General features: G+C 32.8%; 1 protein-coding gene across 2 annotated transcripts in view; it reads right to left on the bottom strand.

Annotated features, from left to right (window-relative positions):
• The window catches only part of LOC143203530 (uncharacterized), a 667,483-nt gene that overhangs the window by 515,721 nt on the left and 134,004 nt on the right, over positions 1 to 17,758 (bottom strand). For both annotated transcript variants that reach the window (XM_076415722.1, XM_076415723.1), the window contains exon 3: positions 9,233 to 9,265. The gene's annotated coding sequence lies outside the window, so the exon portion shown is untranslated. The remainder of the gene's footprint in view (positions 1 to 9,232; positions 9,266 to 17,758) is intronic.

Raw genomic sequence — 17,758 nt, 5'->3', positions numbered from 1 at the left:
GATGGTCCAGGACACGAGAACCTAAGCAATCATATCAAAGGAGGTATATTAAAATATGTACATACACGGGACGAATAAATAAATAAATATTAATTTAGTCGTATAAAATTTTCTGTTGTTTTTTGTTGTAAAAGTTTTAGTTCCTAAACTTTCAAAGCAGTTTGTTTATAAAATCCTTACACTATTTGTAATGAGGACCGAATTATCTAGCCGTTCAGTTGAAAAGTATATTCAAGCGTCAAAAAGAGACATGCGTAAAAATTTCATCCAAACATATATTAACATAATCCAGAAAACCATTTACTACCCCTGTTACCAATTTAGAATCCAGCAAATTTGAACTAAATGTAGAGACTTAAAGAAATTACTAAATTTTCTATATATATTCCAAAACATATTCTGTAGAAATAATTTTGTTCAATAAAGTCATTTTTAATTTAAATTTTGACACTTAGATAGATGCCTGATGAATATGACCGACAATATATTACTTCGTGCCTTCAACATTCCATATATTTTCACAGGTTAAGCAACATGATTCGTGACATCATATAGCAATATTAACTTTTATAAACTCCTCAACACTCAAGCTCTAACTGTAACGATGTTTACCAACAGCAACACAAAAGTATTTTTGAATGACTTCATCATTTGAACAAATTATACTGTGATAAAAAAAAGGCAAAAACAAATATAAAAGAATAAAATTAGCATCTCTAAAACTGTGTTTATCAAACTTTCTAAGTTTATTTTGATATATTACGTTCTCTAATAGCAAGAAAATAATACGCACGCTTTGTTAAAAGGTATGTTCCCACTAACACTTTTTGTAATGGAGACCAAATAATCTACCAGTTCCGTTGAAAAGTATATTTAAGCGTAAAAAGAGACATGTGTAAATATTTCATCCAAATATTTGTTAATATAATCCTGAAAACTATTTACTCCCCCTGTCGCCTATTTAGAATTCAATAAATTTGAACTACATGTAGAGACCTTAATAAATTACTAAATTTTCTATATATTTTCCAAAACATATTCTGTAGAAATAATTTTGTTCAATAAAGTCATTTTTAATTCAAATTTTGACACTTAAATAAATGCCTGATGAATATGACCGACAGTATATTACTTCGTGCCTTCAACATTCCAAATATGTTCACAGATTAAGCAACATGATTCGTGACATCATATAACAATATTAGCTATTCTAAACTCCTTAACACTCAAGCTCTAACTGTAACAATGTTTACCAACAGCAACACAAAGTATTTTTGAATGACTTCATCATTTGAAGAAATTATACTATGATTAAAAAAGGCAAAAACAAATATAAAGGGATAAAATTACTATCACTAAAACAGTGTTTATCAAACATTCTAATTCTACTTTGATATATTACGTTCTCTAATAGCAACAAAATAATACACACGCTTTGTTAAAAGGTATATACAGCTGTGAGAAGAAAAGGTATGTGTAAATTTTAAAAAATCATTTGCTTTCTGTGTTCACAATAAAATAATTTTCTTACCTCCTTAGAATCTCATAACCCTGTTTTTCATATTCATAATATAAATATTAATTAAACTAAATTATTGTAAGTCTTATTTAAATTTTAAGATTTTTTTAAAACGCACGATAGAGGACATTCTAAGGAAAATATTCTTGCTTAAGGTATTATGGCACCCGAAATGATTCTAGAGAGACACTGTTATCCTTGCAAATTTTTCTGTGTAAATATTGTTGTTATTAACTTCAAATTTATCAGGTTTTCTAGGGGTAATTGTACAAAGAACAGGTAGTGACTATATTCGTTGTTTTCTTCTTCAACAGTATAAGTTACATAAGTTAATGTGGCAAAGAATATTACAATAAACAACTTAGTTAATAAGAAATATAACATAGAACGACATAATATAGAGCTACCGGATTACTACATTACTTTTAATCAAACCTCATATTTAAGCATCGAAGAGTAGAATAAATAAAGAATAATAAGGAAAGAAAATAATCCACTTTAATTTAAGAATGTATATATGATTTATTTATTCATCTTTTTAGAAGGTTCATATATTGGTTGTTTTGCATTATGTATTTTAGGTCAGAACTATAATAAACTAAAGCATAGAGACTTTTCGCAGTTGTCACAGCCCTTCAATGAATGTTAGCTTTGCGGAGCTTTTTTTGAAATTGTTTTACTCAAGTGAGTAATTCAATCATTCACAATAATTTTTAATGTTAGTTAACTTTGGGTTTCACCCACTGTTATTCTTCGCGGATATATTTTACAATGTTTTGTATTCTCGGTCATTATAATATATATTGTCGCCCATGAAATATCATATAACATCTGGGAGATCACAAATTTCACCGATCGCTTGTTAAATGCTTGCAAAACAAAGCATATAGATGTAAATTAACATGCAACAACATGCAACTATATTGCGTTGATATTATTTTCTCTATGGCCTCTATACATAATTCTCAGAGATATACCTAAATTATACGTGGTCTCTATTTTATACTGGAATAATACATACCAAGTGTACCGAAAAGTCATTACCAGCTTTTTTAACAGAGGTAGCTAGGATTCGATATGTATGTCAACTTATTCTTCTAACGTGAATCTTCAAAGCTATAAATGTTATATTTTGTGAAAGTAAAACGTCATATTTCATGGTTGAAAACGGGCACCATTAATTTTTTTTGTTAATCAAGGGAAAAAATCAGATGAACGTCATCGTGAGTTGGTAGAAACTTGCGGTAAACAAAAAATGCAAAAGTGGCGATTTCGATGTGCAAGACAAAGCGTTCTGGTAAGCTGAAAAGGTCTGAAGATGCGAAACTGCAAGAATTATTGGAAGAAGAATAAACCTAAACTCATAAAGAATTGACGTTAAAGAGTTCAATATGACCCAATAAACGATTAGAGACCGATTATAAGTAATGGAGAACCAAAAAATGATAAGATGGGTGCCACATCAATTGAATGACAGGAAAGTGAAAAATCGAAAAACCGTCTATGAAATGTTGCTTGAAAGGCATGATAAGAAGTAATTTCTGCATCGAGTAGTGATGGGTGATGAAAAGTGAATTTACTCTGAAAACCATAAGCGTAAAAAATCATGGTTATCACCTGGTTAAGCCGACCGATCGACTGCAAGACTAAATAGTTTTGGTGGCAAGACAATGTTCTGTATTTGGTGGGACCAGAGTGCTTGGTGGTGTATTATAAACTGTTGAAACAGTTAATAATGATCGTTACCGACAACAAATGATCAATTTAAACCACGCATTGATCCAAAAACGTCCAGAATAGGCCCAAAGACGCGGTAAAGTGGCGCTTTCTTCAAAATTATGTAGTTATTTCCGAAAGAATCAAACGGCAAAGAAATTCCGATACACCCGGAATATCTAACCCATACGTAGTATCTACTCTTGTATGAAGATATAAGCAGTAAAAAAATGGCAATAGATAAATAATGAAAAATCATGTAACAAAACAATTAAGGTTTAGTTTCGACATAACCCATCAGACAGACGTCAATTTAGAATTTCGCGAAGCTCGTTACTCCTAATCGAATCTTAAACGGATTAACTTGCACTGTTTAATCAATACCCCTCCCTCCCTCCGTAGAGAGTTCGGGCTCGACGTGATCCCTCCGGGGGGCCCGGCCCCAAATCCCGGGTCGGGAAATAAAGCGCAGAAAAAAAGAGGAAGAAACGGGCCAAGCGGGAGAGAGAAAAAAAAACGACGAAAGAAATCGGCGAGAAGCGACATCCCATTCATCCATCTTGGCTTGTCTTGTCCATATTTAGCTGCCTGATAATTTATTTCATGTACATGACTACGCTGTGGGACCCTAATCGGTTTTTTTTTCGGGGCGGCCCGGGGGAGCCCCTCGAGGCGAGGCGTCGACGATGTGGTTTCGACGCTTTAGACGGTGCCGAGGAGGAAGCCGAAAAAATAACGCCGAGAAAAATCGTCTTTTATCCACCGACAGGGGCCACTAATCATCATATCGCCGCGTTTAGATATTCAGAATACGGCGTAAACGCAGTAAATTTGGACTAGATGTGGCAAAGGGGTTTATACAAAAAGAAAACTTAACAAAGTTTTAATATATATTCCTCTGTAAAATGTAATTTTGTTAGATGATGATATTGTTAACAAAAATTTCTAGACCTTCAAAAGAAAATGATTCTCCAGTAAACAAACAATAATCATCACATGTCATTTATGGTGAATATGGCTCAAACTTTCAATTTTTTAAATATCTTAACATGCTAAACAACTTGAAATTTTATCTTATCATGCACCAACATTAATTTAAAATATGTGTATAGCTGTTTTGATATCTTTTCCTCCATAGTCTGCTCTAAATTCCTACACATTCTCAAAGTCTAACTGTGACGAAGTTTACCAATAACACTGATGGAACAAACAGTTTTTTGTCTAATTTCGTCACTAGATAAAGCAAATACTAATAACATCATATCGCCGCCTTTAGATATTTAGAACACGGCGTAAATGCAGTAAATTTGGACTACATATGGCAAAGGGGTTTATACAAAAAGAAAACTTAATAAAGTTTTAATATACATTCCCCTGTAAAATATAATTTTGTTAAATGATGATATTGTTAACAAACATTTCTAGACCTTCAAAAGAAACTGATTCTCCAGTAAACAAACAATAATCATCACATGTCATTTATGGTGAATATGGCTCAAACTTTCAATTTTTTAACTATCTTAACATGCTAAACAACTTGAAATTTTATCTTATCATGCATCAACATTAATTTAAAATATGTGTACAGCTGTTTTGATATCTTTTCCTCCATAGTCTGCTCTAAATTCCTACACATTCTCAAAGTCTAACTGTGACGAAGTTTACCAATAACCTTGATGGACCAAACAGTTTTTTGTCATTTTTCATCTTCACAGTCATTCGATAAAGCAAATACTAATAACATCATATCGCCGCATTTAGATATTCAGAATACGGCATAAATGCAGTAAATTTGGACTACATATGGCAAAGGGGTTTATACAAAAAGAAAACTTAATAAAGTTTTAATATATATTCCTCTGTAAAATGTAATTTCGTTAAATGATGATATTGTTAACAAAAATGTCTAGACCTTCAAAAGAAAATGATTCTCCAGTAAACAAACAATAATGAAAACATGTCTTTTATGGTGAATATGACTCAAACTTTCAATTTTTTAACTATCTTAACATGCCAAACAACTTGAAATTTTATCTTATCATGCACCAACATTAATTTAAAATATGTGTACAGCTGTTTTTATATCTTTTCCTCCATAGTCTGCTCTAAGCTCCTACCCATTCTCAAAGTCTAACTGTGAAGAAGTTTACCAATAACATTGATGGAACAAACAGTTTTTTGTCTAATTTCGTCACTCGATAAAGCAAATACTAATAACATCATATCGCCGCCTTTAGATATTCAGAATACGGCGTAAATGCAGTAAATTTGGACTACATGTGGCAAAGGGGTTTATACAAAAAGAAAACTTAATAAAGTTTTAATATATATTCCTCTGTAAAATGTAATTTTGTTACATGATGATATTGTTAACAAAAATTTCTAGACCTTCAAAAGAAAATGATTCTCCAGTAAACAAACAATAATCAAAACATGTTATTTATGGTGAATATGGCTCAAACTTTCAATTTTTTAACTATCTTAACATGCCAAACAACTTGAAATTTTATCTTATCATGCACCAACATTAATTTAAAATATGTATACAGCTGTTTTGATATCTTTTCCTCCATAGTCTGCTCTAAGCTCATATAATTCATCATATCGCCGCGTTTAGATATTCAGAATACGGCGTAAATGCAGTAAATTTGGACTACATATGGCAAAGGGGTCTATACAAAAAGAAAACTTAATAAAGTTTTAATATATATTCCTCTGTAAAATGTAAATTTTGTTAAATGATGATATTTTTAACAAAAATTTCTAGACCTTCAAAAGAAAATGACTCTCCAGTAAACAAACAATAATCAAAACATGTCAATTATGGTGAATATGGTTCAAACTTTCAATTTTTTAACTATCTTAACATGCTAAACAACTTGAAATTTTATCTTATCATGCACCAACATTATTTTAAAATAAGTGTACAGCTGTTTTGATATCTTTTCCTCCATAGTCTGCTCTAAGCTCCTACACATTCTCAAAGTCTAACTGTGGCGAAGTTTACCAATAACATGGATGGAACAAACAGTTTTTTTGTCTAATTTCGTCACTCGATAAAGCAAATACTAATAACATCATATCGCCGCCTTTAGATATTCAGAATACGGCGTAAATGCAGTAAATTTGGACTACATATGGCAAAGGGGTCTATACAAAGAGAAAACTTAATAAAGTTTTAATATATATTCCTCTGTAAAATGTAATTTTGTTAAATGATGATATTGTTAACAAAAATTTCTAGACCTTCAAAAGAAAATGATTCTCCAGTAAACAAACAATAATCAAAACATGTCATTTATGGTGAATATGCCTCAAACTTTCAATTTTTTAACTATCTTAACATGCTAAACAACTTAAAATTTAATCTAATCATGCACCAACATTAATTTAAAATGTGGGTACAGCTGTTTTGATATCTTTTCCTCCATAGTCTGCTCTAAGCTTCTACACATTCTCAAAGTCTAACTGTGACGAAGTTTACCAATAACATTGATGGAACAAACAGTTTTTTTGTCTAGTTTCGTCACTCGATAAAGCTAATACTAATAACAAGTTGACAAAAATTAATATTGAAAAGGAATTAAATTTACCAACTCAAGGTTATTTAACATGAATACAAAGTTATTCGTTTCTTCATAAACATACCGTTCTAAATATTGTCAATATATGTAAGGAAATCGAAACGGAATGATGCGTCAACTTCATGAAAACGTTATGTTTTTAAGTTATATTGGCGATATAGACTAGATGACAGATGTTTTGAGTTCAATAATCCCACTCCCAACATTACGCCCCAAAACTAAAACCAGATAACTTAGACGAGTCGTTGGGCTCTATTACTAAATCTAACATAAAAGTCTACGTTTTCACGCTTTATAACATATTTAAGAATATAATATGCTATTATGTTATATTGATGCTATTTATTATTTCCACCACCCATCTGTACTTCTTTGGTCAATTCTTGGTTCCCCTCACTATATTTTTTTTATTAATTACATCTTACATTCGATATGCTTAGTACAATCTTAATTTACAAGTTCATTTATTACTACTGTTCTATTATACTTTCATAAATATAGAAGGCAGTTGTGTCCAGTATGCATTTCCCAAATTAGAATAAAACTAATATACATAATCTACAGTTAAAAATGCACTTATACCCTAAATTAGTTCATGTGGTTTGGTTCGCTTCAATCTTCTGATTTCTTGTGTGTTGTCCAGTTGCTGTATTGCTTCTACGTTGCTGTGATTTAGCAACCTGGTTTCATGTTTTTGGGGCGAAATCTTGGATCACTTTATGTAACCAATTCATTCCGAGATCATGGTGCTGCTCTTCGTTTATTATGTAGCGATAGGCATTGGTAATTATTCGAAGAATTTAATTTTGAGTGTGTTGGATTACTAATTGGTTTGATGTCTTAGTGCCACCAAATATTTGCACCCCGTAGGTCCAAATAGGCATTATGATTGGCTGATAAACCAATATATTTAAATTAGAATCTAGTTGAGAGTATCTTCCGAATAACCAGTACAATTGCTTGACTTCGAGTTTAATTTGCTCTGCCTGTGATGTTACCAGTTTACCCTACCATCGAGATATATTCTGAGGTATTCAGCTGATTCTGCTTGAGGAATTGGACAGTCTTTGTCAATATGCCGCAAAGTAAAATTAAGATTGATATATTTAGAGCTGTTAAGCATTATTCGCCAGAATAGATCTTGTTAACCGCTACTTCTACTAGCTCTATAGCCTTAGACAGAGATACATATTTTGCCATTATAACTGTGTCGTCAGCAAATGTTCGAAGCACTGTTTTTTTGTTGTTGGGGTATCAGCAGTACAGAGCAGATATAGAAGTGTTTCCAATACACTACCTCGTGGAACTCCAGCTGAAATAGGTTTAAGTGTTCAGAATGCCCCTTCATGAGACACTATTATACTAATAGACACTAAATATATGATTCCATCACTAGGCAGTAATTCCGCGGTAGAAATTTGCTCATTTTTAATCCAATTAATCCAATACTATATCGGGTCCAAAGCTTGTGAGAAATCCAGGAATATTTCAGGGGAATGTTTGTTTTATTCGAATGCCTTTTCAACAACTGCTGTTACTCTGTTCACTTATTGGTATTTCTATAAATGATTTAGTGCATTCTAACAGCAGTTTCTCGAATAATCTTGATATCACAGGTAGCAGCAAAACTGGCCTGTAAGGTCCAAACTGTTCTGACATTCCGAAACATGGTTCAGTCTCAAACAGGCATGCAATATAAATATCAACATGATTATTGTTTTTCATGGCAGCTCTCTTAATATCCCAGGTGAAATATCGTCAATTCCAGGATCCTTTTTAGGATTGAGATTGTTCACATCATTATTGAGTCAATTTTTCAATCGAAATGCACATCCGAAGACATATACTCATCCGCTATTTTTATAACAATATAATGTTAGTATTTGTAAAGTGTAATAATTAGTAATATATATATATATATATATATATATATATATATATATATATATATATATATATATATAGATAGATAGATAGATTTTAATATATTAATAAGAAATTTGTTTAGTTAAAAATATTAGCATCTTTGCGTCCCGTAATGTCTGGTCATTTTAGATGATATTAATATATAAATCTATTATACAAATATCTGATTCGAAGTCTACATTTCAGAATTGGCTCATAATGAATACTGTCCTAACAAGAAAACTACTTATCACCAATGTGCTAATGAATAAGAAAGCCATATATTGATTTACAGATACAGTAATTGATATTCTTTATAATATTGTTTACAAATTTTAATAAAATATTTTATTAAATTTCAATTATTCAACATAATGTTCGATATATTCGATAATATCTCAGTAAGGTTAAATTTAGATTTGACAGCAAATTATTTTAAAATTAAATAAAAGGCGGAAAAATATAATAAGCCGACGCAGTAAAATATGTTTTAATAAGTGTTACTTACCCTGAACTCGGCGCACTATCTAGGGCACGTAACCTGCAAAAATAAAGATTACATTAGAGTGGATAAAATTATATTATATTGAGCCTATTAACCACAAACTATGAATAGTTAAATCTTTCTATATATCAATGATTTTTTATTTTATATTAACTTTATTTTTATTGTTAAATATCCTTTGAAACCATTACTGAAAAAATACAAATGTGGACTAATAGAATACAAATACTATACAGAAAATAAAATGCAAATGTAGAATAATCCGTTCTAAACACTTCCAAGAATTGTCACTTACTGATGATACCTTGATTACCTTGTACTTTGCATTTTACAACTTCAATTAACTTAAAAAAAAATTTCGTACCAAACTCTACAGAAAAATATTCTATTTTTAATAATAATATTATTTTACTTTATTTTTTAATAATGAAATATAATATAGTATGTTGCAAAAAACAATAAATAACTAATGCATATGGGGAAGATTTAATATAATAATAAAATTACATACATTTAACATGATTGTTAATTCTTTTTTAGCAACAAGAAGTCGAATTTCCGTTCGATATATATTGCACGGTGTAGAACGATAAATTTAAAAGAATATATGAATTTATATATATCACAGATCATTAAATTGTGAAAGAAATTAAATTATAGATAAACTTATTTATATTCAGACAATATAAAATATATATATTGCAATATATAAATACACAAAAACTTAAAAAATATATTTTTCATGAAAATGTCACCTAAACTATAGACTCTGTTAGAGAAGTCAATAAACTATTAATACCATATCTAAAAAAGAGATAGAGAAAGATATAAGATAAACTGAAAGATTGAAAATATAATTATGAAGAAATCTATGATTATTATTTGAAATCTAAAACCGTATCTAAAAAAAATTTAAATGAGTAATTATAATATGATTATAATTAGAAAAATATTCGTTCAATAGTTGTCAGATTCAACAAAAAACATATTTGAATAAAATATATATCCTTAGATAATGAAAAATACTATGTTCCAAAAGACGATGTACAATTAAATCAAACGGAGAAGACTTAGAATATAATTTAATTACATACACACTTTAACACACATTTTTTAGTTAGCCCCAACCCTCAAAAGATGCGTGTATAAAATTGACAGATGTCCGATCATTAGTTTGTGAATTATAGCAATTTGAGTGAAGCAACTTTAATTATTGTGAAAAAAATTGATAAAAAGGTATTTTGCGTGTTAATGAAATATTGCTTTTTGAAGGGAAAAATACAGTTTAACCAAAAACTTGGCTTGATGCCGAGTTTCCGGACACTGCCTCAGGAAAATCAACCATCAAGGATTGGTATGCTAAGTTTAGACGTGGTGAAATGAACATTGAAGACGGTGAACGCAGTGGATACCTAAAAGAGGTTGTAACCGACGAAAACACTTAAAAAATCCATAGAATAATTTTGAATGACCGTAAATTGAAATTGATAAACTAAAGATATCAACTGAACGCGTACATCATATATTTCACGAATATTTGGGTATGAGAAAGCTCTGTGCAAAGTGGGTGCCGCGCGAGCTCACTTTTGACTAAAAAGAACGATGAGTTGATGATTGGGAGCAGTGTTTGAAGATGATTAAGCGTAATAAACCCGAATTATGCAAATGTTGCGTCGATATGTGACAATGGATGAAACATGGCTCCATCAATTCAAGCTTGGGAAAACGCAGGTTATGGCGTCTGTATTTTGGGATGCTCATGGAATAATTTTCATTGACTGCCTTGAAAAAATAAGGACAATCAACAGCGACTATTACAGCGTTATTGGGCCGTTTGAAAGATGAAATCGTCGGAAAACAAGTCAGTGAAAACGATGGCAAAAATCCATGAATTGGACTTCAAATTGCTTCCTCATCCACCGCTTTCTCCAAATCTGTCCCGCCGACTATTTCCTCTTCTCAGATCTCAAAATAATGCTCGTTGGGTAAAAATGATCGTCAAATGAAGAGGTTATCGCTGAAACTGAGGCCTATTTTGAAGCAAAGGACAAATCGTATTTCTAAAATGGTATCGAAAAGTCGGAGGATCGCTATAATAAGTGTATCACCCTTGAAGGGAATTATGTTGATTAAAAAAAAACTAATTTTGGCCAAAAAATGTATTTTACTATGGTAGGCCGGGGACTTTTCAATTGACCTGTTATTTACATTAATATTTCGTATTTTAACCAATAAATATGGTGAGTCAAAAACTCAGCAAAAAAAAGCATAATGTAGAAGTATATAAACGGTATATCAAAATCAGAAACAAAAAGGTCGACCGACTTAATATTAAATCATTGTTTACGATCTCGTGCTCTTAAAAGCCGCAAAGAAATCGAACGATTACATAAAAGAGATACAATAAACCGTAGAATGGATTACGTCTGTGCTCCCTCGCGTAAGAGACTACAACCGCCCGTAATGACCGTGAATAACGGCTGCTCCCTCCGCGATCCGGCCCCTTTCTCATTTTCGATTTTTCAAAACCGCGCTCATATTTGACAACGTTCATTTAGAAAACATGGAAGATGTAGTTGGAAATAACGGACGTAGTTGGCCGGGACGTCTCGAAAATTCCCTACAAATATCGAAGGAAAATTAGGAGCAGTTGCTCGGAATACATTCTGAAATATTTCCTTCCGATTTTTCCGACGAGCTTTTACAGCTAGAGTTGCAGACTCGTAATGCGCCATACATTTTTATACGGTGCATTTCCGTAATGTATCGCACGGAAAATGGCTTGTTATTATTGCCATAACTTTATGGAGTATTTCTTACGTTGGCGTCATCGTTGAGATATATTGTCGATGAGTAAAATGGCGAATGATGATAAAACGTGAAAAATACACGCAAATACATTTCAAAACCCATTTTACTATTACTATCATCTTAGAAATGTTATGTTGTAATGTAAGAATTTGGAAGAAATAGCGCCATTTTTCAAGCTTCCATTAGTAGTTTGATATTATAAAGTCGCCCCATTTTTCTTGGTATAACTTTCTATTTGAAATTATTATTTTTCATTGAAATTTTCCGGAAGGTAACTAATTAACTAATTACGTAACCTAAAACTTGAAATACTTTCAGCACTATTTTAACGATTTATTTATATTTGCCTAAAATGTTTTAAAATGTAAAACTAACCCTTCTTTTTAAGGACCCTCCATGGCTGTGACGAATAGTGGCTCAGTCATGAGCCACTATTTATCATGATATTTCATATGAAATTTCATCATGATATCTTCCTTCGCCTTTGCTTCTGAGAGGCCTGGAAACTTTGAAACTATGTATTTGAAGCAATATTCATCTTGGGCAAATGATTGTACAAATTGCTTCAAAAACCTATAGTTCTTGAAGAACGTTATTTTCACCAACTTTAGAATGCCTCGGCGGTTAACTCTTTTTGGTCCAATGACTTGCTCGGTGTCTGTTAAAGACATAGACATAAAGAGCAAGGCAATTTAGTAACCCAACTTTTTGTGAAAGTAGCATGCACAGCAATTTGAAATCAACGCACAACTGTCGACCATGATCTTATATCAAATTTACAAAAACATTTTCTACACTAATGTAGCGATAATGAATGGAATATATGGTTTTCCAAAGACTTATTTTGTCGACCCTTCCCCTTAACTGCGGGACTTTCTCCGATCTCGAAATAGCCAAGATTTAATAAGCTACGTAAATTCTAGGTGTACGACAAACAGAGAAGTGCTACAGTAGTTTGAATATATCTACCGAATTGGAGAAGACTTATCGGACTTAAAAGGATCAACTATAAAATATATTAAGTTAAGATATATATATATATATATATATATATATATATATATATATATATATATATACATATATATATATATATATATATCTGCACAGCACTCGAACCCGCGACTATCGCAACAGTAGGAGGGACCATCCTGTCACCTTTACGAATGCGCCACCAAACCGGCTTATTTCTCAAAATTGTTTTTCACCACCTCTCTCAAGTCTTTTGATATATTAGCGTTCATTAATTTAGTCTTTACAAAGTGAGGTTTCCTACAGTCTTCGGAGGTATGTCGTCTACATACTTAACACACCTAGCATCTCGGGCTGAGCGTGGCGAAGCGTCCATCACTTTTTAGATTGAGACAAAAGTGATGTCTTTTTGAGCAGTGATACAATTTTGATCTTTAGACCTACAATTAGTTGGTATATTAATATATTATCGGTTCTTTCTTTATATATTAATATGTATGATACTTCACTAAATCTTATAAATTTATCTTGAATATATCGTTACCCAAAGCTGTTAATTTGTAAGTTTTTACTTCTTGTAATATTCCATGCACAGTTGCATAATTTTTTATATTGGCCAAATTTGGGTTATTGGAAGTGATAATCTTATTTTAGTCTCTTTGGTTTTATTGCTTGGTTTCCTAAAGTTTGACTATTGATGTTGAGAAGAAGTTTCAGTGGAACATTTTGCAAACCGTCTTTTACTTTTTATTGTCCTTTGTTAATTCCTCCATTTATTTGATTTTGTCGCCCTAAATCGTATTCAACCTTTACTGTATCAACTTTTTAAAGTGAAAAATCTTCAGAGCATAGGTAAACACCCAATATTTTATCTTTGTAACCAAAATATTCCGATCTATTGGATTTTAATATATATAACTGAATATTTACGGTTTGTAACAGCTCTAATCCATTTTAACCGTCGTTAATGTGATGCCGGTGATGTAGTTTCAATTAGGCCTGTCCGACTGCCCGATCCATAGGTCCAAAACCGTTTCAGCTGCCGTTCGAAACCCTCCAACTTCCCGGATAACTTTTAGCAGTCCCCGAAATCCACAGGATAAATTTTTACCGACAACGGTCCGTTCCTAAGGCCTGATTTATCGTTCCGTTCATAGATAAACGTTCGGTTTGCATTAATTGTTACTTCGGACATGGGGTTTATCCTCACCGATATCGGACCCTCGTCTTTGCGATTTATCTGACGATTTCGGGGAGGAAGCGCGGATTTTGATATCTCACTATTAATACCTTCCCGGGCGGCTAAGCCCGGAAAAAGAGAAACAAATTGCGTTCTCCTCAACCGGAACAATCCAATCAATCTGACGCATTAGGCGCGGCAAAAAGTAATTTACAGTTGTACTTTGTGAATATACATTTCTATCGCCAATTTATAATGTTATAAATAACATTGTCTTTGTGATAAGTATTTATTTTTTAGGGAAATACATATAATATATAATTTTCCGGTTAAAAATAGTACTCACAACGATCGCTAAACGTCCAAATTGGCTTTGCGGGGTTAGACGCAACAGCCACCACAAGTGAAATTAGAAATGCGTCTGGTAAAAATACTCTCCTGTAATATATATACTCTACTGTAATTTTTTTGCGAAACCAAAGTAACTTTGTTGAAATTAAAAGACTGTCACCTCTAAACTGAACTTCTTCTTACTAGTGGCTTTTCTTACAACACAAAATATCTGTAGTAGGAAACGATTTTCATCAACATAGTAATGCACTCAAATAGAGGATCCTTAGAGTAACCCTATTGAGTTCAAGGGAAATTATATTGCAAAATATATTTTGATTTCTGTTTCATCCTCATGAACTTATTGAACAAACTAATATATCTAACGGGTCCAATTCTTAAGCGATCGGTCTTGTATACACGACATCATCTTATTACCTGTTCATTCCGTTATTTAAACAATAAACGCTTCTTGCCGTACATAAACTAAAAATGAACGACTGTCGAGCTTGACAATTGTCGCAGCAGCGGCAGCAACAGCAACACCCATCCATCCAGCGTACTCCTGCGCCCCGTGCAAAACGAACGAAATAAGCACAAAAAGTGCCCATAGCCGCCTTAAACATTAAAACGTCGCCGAGGAGGCGGCGGACTGGCGCGAGGCGACAAAATAAACAGGGCCCTCCGGGAACTCGTCGCGATAAATATTTAAGAGCCGGAATTATTCCGAACGACGCGGCTACAATACCGACTGGAAATTTGAATGGCTCTTGATTTTGTAACGGGACCCTCTTCACCGACAAAACTAAATATTATCGTAACCGTCGGCTGCTCCTATTTAATTTCGGGGACCGTTCGTCTGCTGGAAACCGTTTCAATCTCCTGTAATTTCCAGCTTAACGTAAGATAACAACGAGGCGAAAAAGTGAACGGTCTTAATGGCGACGTAACAGTTGATTTATTCAGTTATTTTGCGGTTTATTTATTATATATACACAGAATAAAGACAGTTGGTTTAAGCATAGTACTGGATAAAATAGCTACTAGTGCATTATATAAAGAAAGAAATCAACAAAAGTAAATTTATAGAAAATTATAGCAAAAGCACTGATATAATAATAGGTCAATTGAAAAGTCTCCGGCCCACCATAGTAAAACATATTTTTTGGCAAAATTAGTTTTATTTATTCAACATAATTCCCTTCAAGGATGATACACTGATTATAGCGACCCTCCAACTTTTCGATACCATTTTTGTAGTACGATTTGTCCTTTGCTTCAAAATAGGCCTTAGTTCCAGCGATCACCTCTTCATTCGACGAAATTTGAGAACAGGAAATAGTCGCTGGGGGCCAGATATGGAGAATACGGTAGATGGATGGATTTTGCCATCGTTTTCACTGATTTGTGACACGGTGCATTGTCTTGGTGAAGCAGCATTTTCTTTTTCGGCCGTTTTTCGGCGATGTCGTCCTTCAAACGGTCCAATAACGCTATGTAATAGTCGCTGTTGATGGCCCTTCCTTTTTCAAGGAAGTTAATGAAAATTATTCCATGCGCATCAAAAAATACAGACGCCATAACGTTGCCAGCTGACTGTTGTGTTTTTTTCACGCTTTGGAGTGGGTTCATCGTCTGCAGTCTACTGTCGATTGTAACACTGTCGAATAAATTGATGGAGCCATGTTTCATCCATTGTTACATATCGACGCAAAAACTCGGGTTTATTACGCTTGGTCATCTTCAAGCACTGCTCCGAATCATCAACTCGTCGTTGATTTTGGTCAAAAGTGAGCTGGCGCTGCGCCCATTTTACACAGAGCTTTCTCATACCCTAATATTCGTGATTTATATGATGTACACGTTCAGTTGATATCTTTAGAGTGTCTGCTATTTCATTCAGTTTCAATTTACGGTCATTCAAAATCATTTTGTGGAATTTTTAAATGTTTTCGTCGGTAACATCTTTTGGACGTCCACTGCGTTGACCGTCTTCGATAATAATTTCACCACGTGTAAACTTAGTATACCAATCCTTGATGGTTGATTTTCCTGAGGCAGTGTCCGGAAACTTGGCATCAAGTCAAGTTTTTTCTTCAACTGTATTTTTTCCCTTCAAAAAGCAATAATTTATCAACACGCCAAATTCCTTTTTATCCGTTTTCTTCACATTAACAAAAGTTGCTTCACTCAAAATGCTATAATTCACAAACTAATGGTCCGACAGCTGTCAAATTTATACATGCATCTTTTGAGGGTTAGGGCTAACTAAAAAACATATAGATTTAATGCTAGTAGTGCTATCTATGTGTAAGGCCGGGGATTTTTCGAGAGACCTGTTATTAGGTGCATGTACTGATGTTTTGTGTTACTGTATATTACATCGTATCGAATACATTCCTAATCAACTTCATGTTGAAGCCTCATACATAAGCCTTTATTTTACATTGTTGCATTAGGTTATGTTATACTTGCATTAATATACAAGAAAAGCGAGTATGGGATTAATACGTCATTAGGTATTTCTCAAATAAAAATAAAAATAACTACTTAAGTTAAAAATACACTATACAAGTTCATGCGGCTTAGTTCAGTTCAATCTTCTGATTTCCTGCGTGTTATCCAGTGGCTGTATTGCTTCCTCTTTGCTATGATATAGCAACATCATGTCATATTTTTCATGATTACGTAGTATATCCATTTGTTTTGGAGGTAGTCGTGCAGTTCTTCGTTGGTTACATAGCGATAAACATTGGTAACCAATCGTAGGACTTTGTTTTGGCGAACGGGCTTTTGTGCTTTTGCGCCCCATAGGTCCATTGGCTTTCAAGTCAAGTTGAGAATATCTTCCGACTAACCAGTACACTTGCTTGACTTTGAATCTAATCTGCTCTGCCTTTTTTTTAATATAATGTTTAATTTTTGTGGCAACTTCCATTGGCGAAATCAGATTTACATCTACGTCGGGCTGATAAACAGTATTTGTATATTTTGTGGATTATATATTATTCGGTCGGAATACGTTAGCTAAATGTTCTGCCAATAATTCAGCTTTTCCATCGTTGAATCAAACCGAGGTAGGAATAATCGACCTTTCATATTTCCGAGTTACTTTTCATAGCGAGTAATCGTTGTCAGTTTAGGGGTTTAATTCACTTACATATTTTTAGAAGCAACTCTGTTTATATTCTTTAATCTTTTGATTTGTCTAATTACTACTTCGAAGAAAACAATCT

The sequence above is a fragment of the Rhynchophorus ferrugineus genome, unplaced genomic scaffold, assembly GCF_030347505.1.
Source record: "Rhynchophorus ferrugineus isolate W39M unplaced genomic scaffold, kcgeb_rfMv2 rfM10, whole genome shotgun sequence".
NCBI lineage: Eukaryota > Metazoa > Arthropoda > Insecta > Coleoptera > Curculionidae > Rhynchophorus > Rhynchophorus ferrugineus.
The sequence above is the reverse complement of the archived record's forward strand: the minus strand, read 5'-3'. Positions and strand labels throughout refer to the sequence as shown.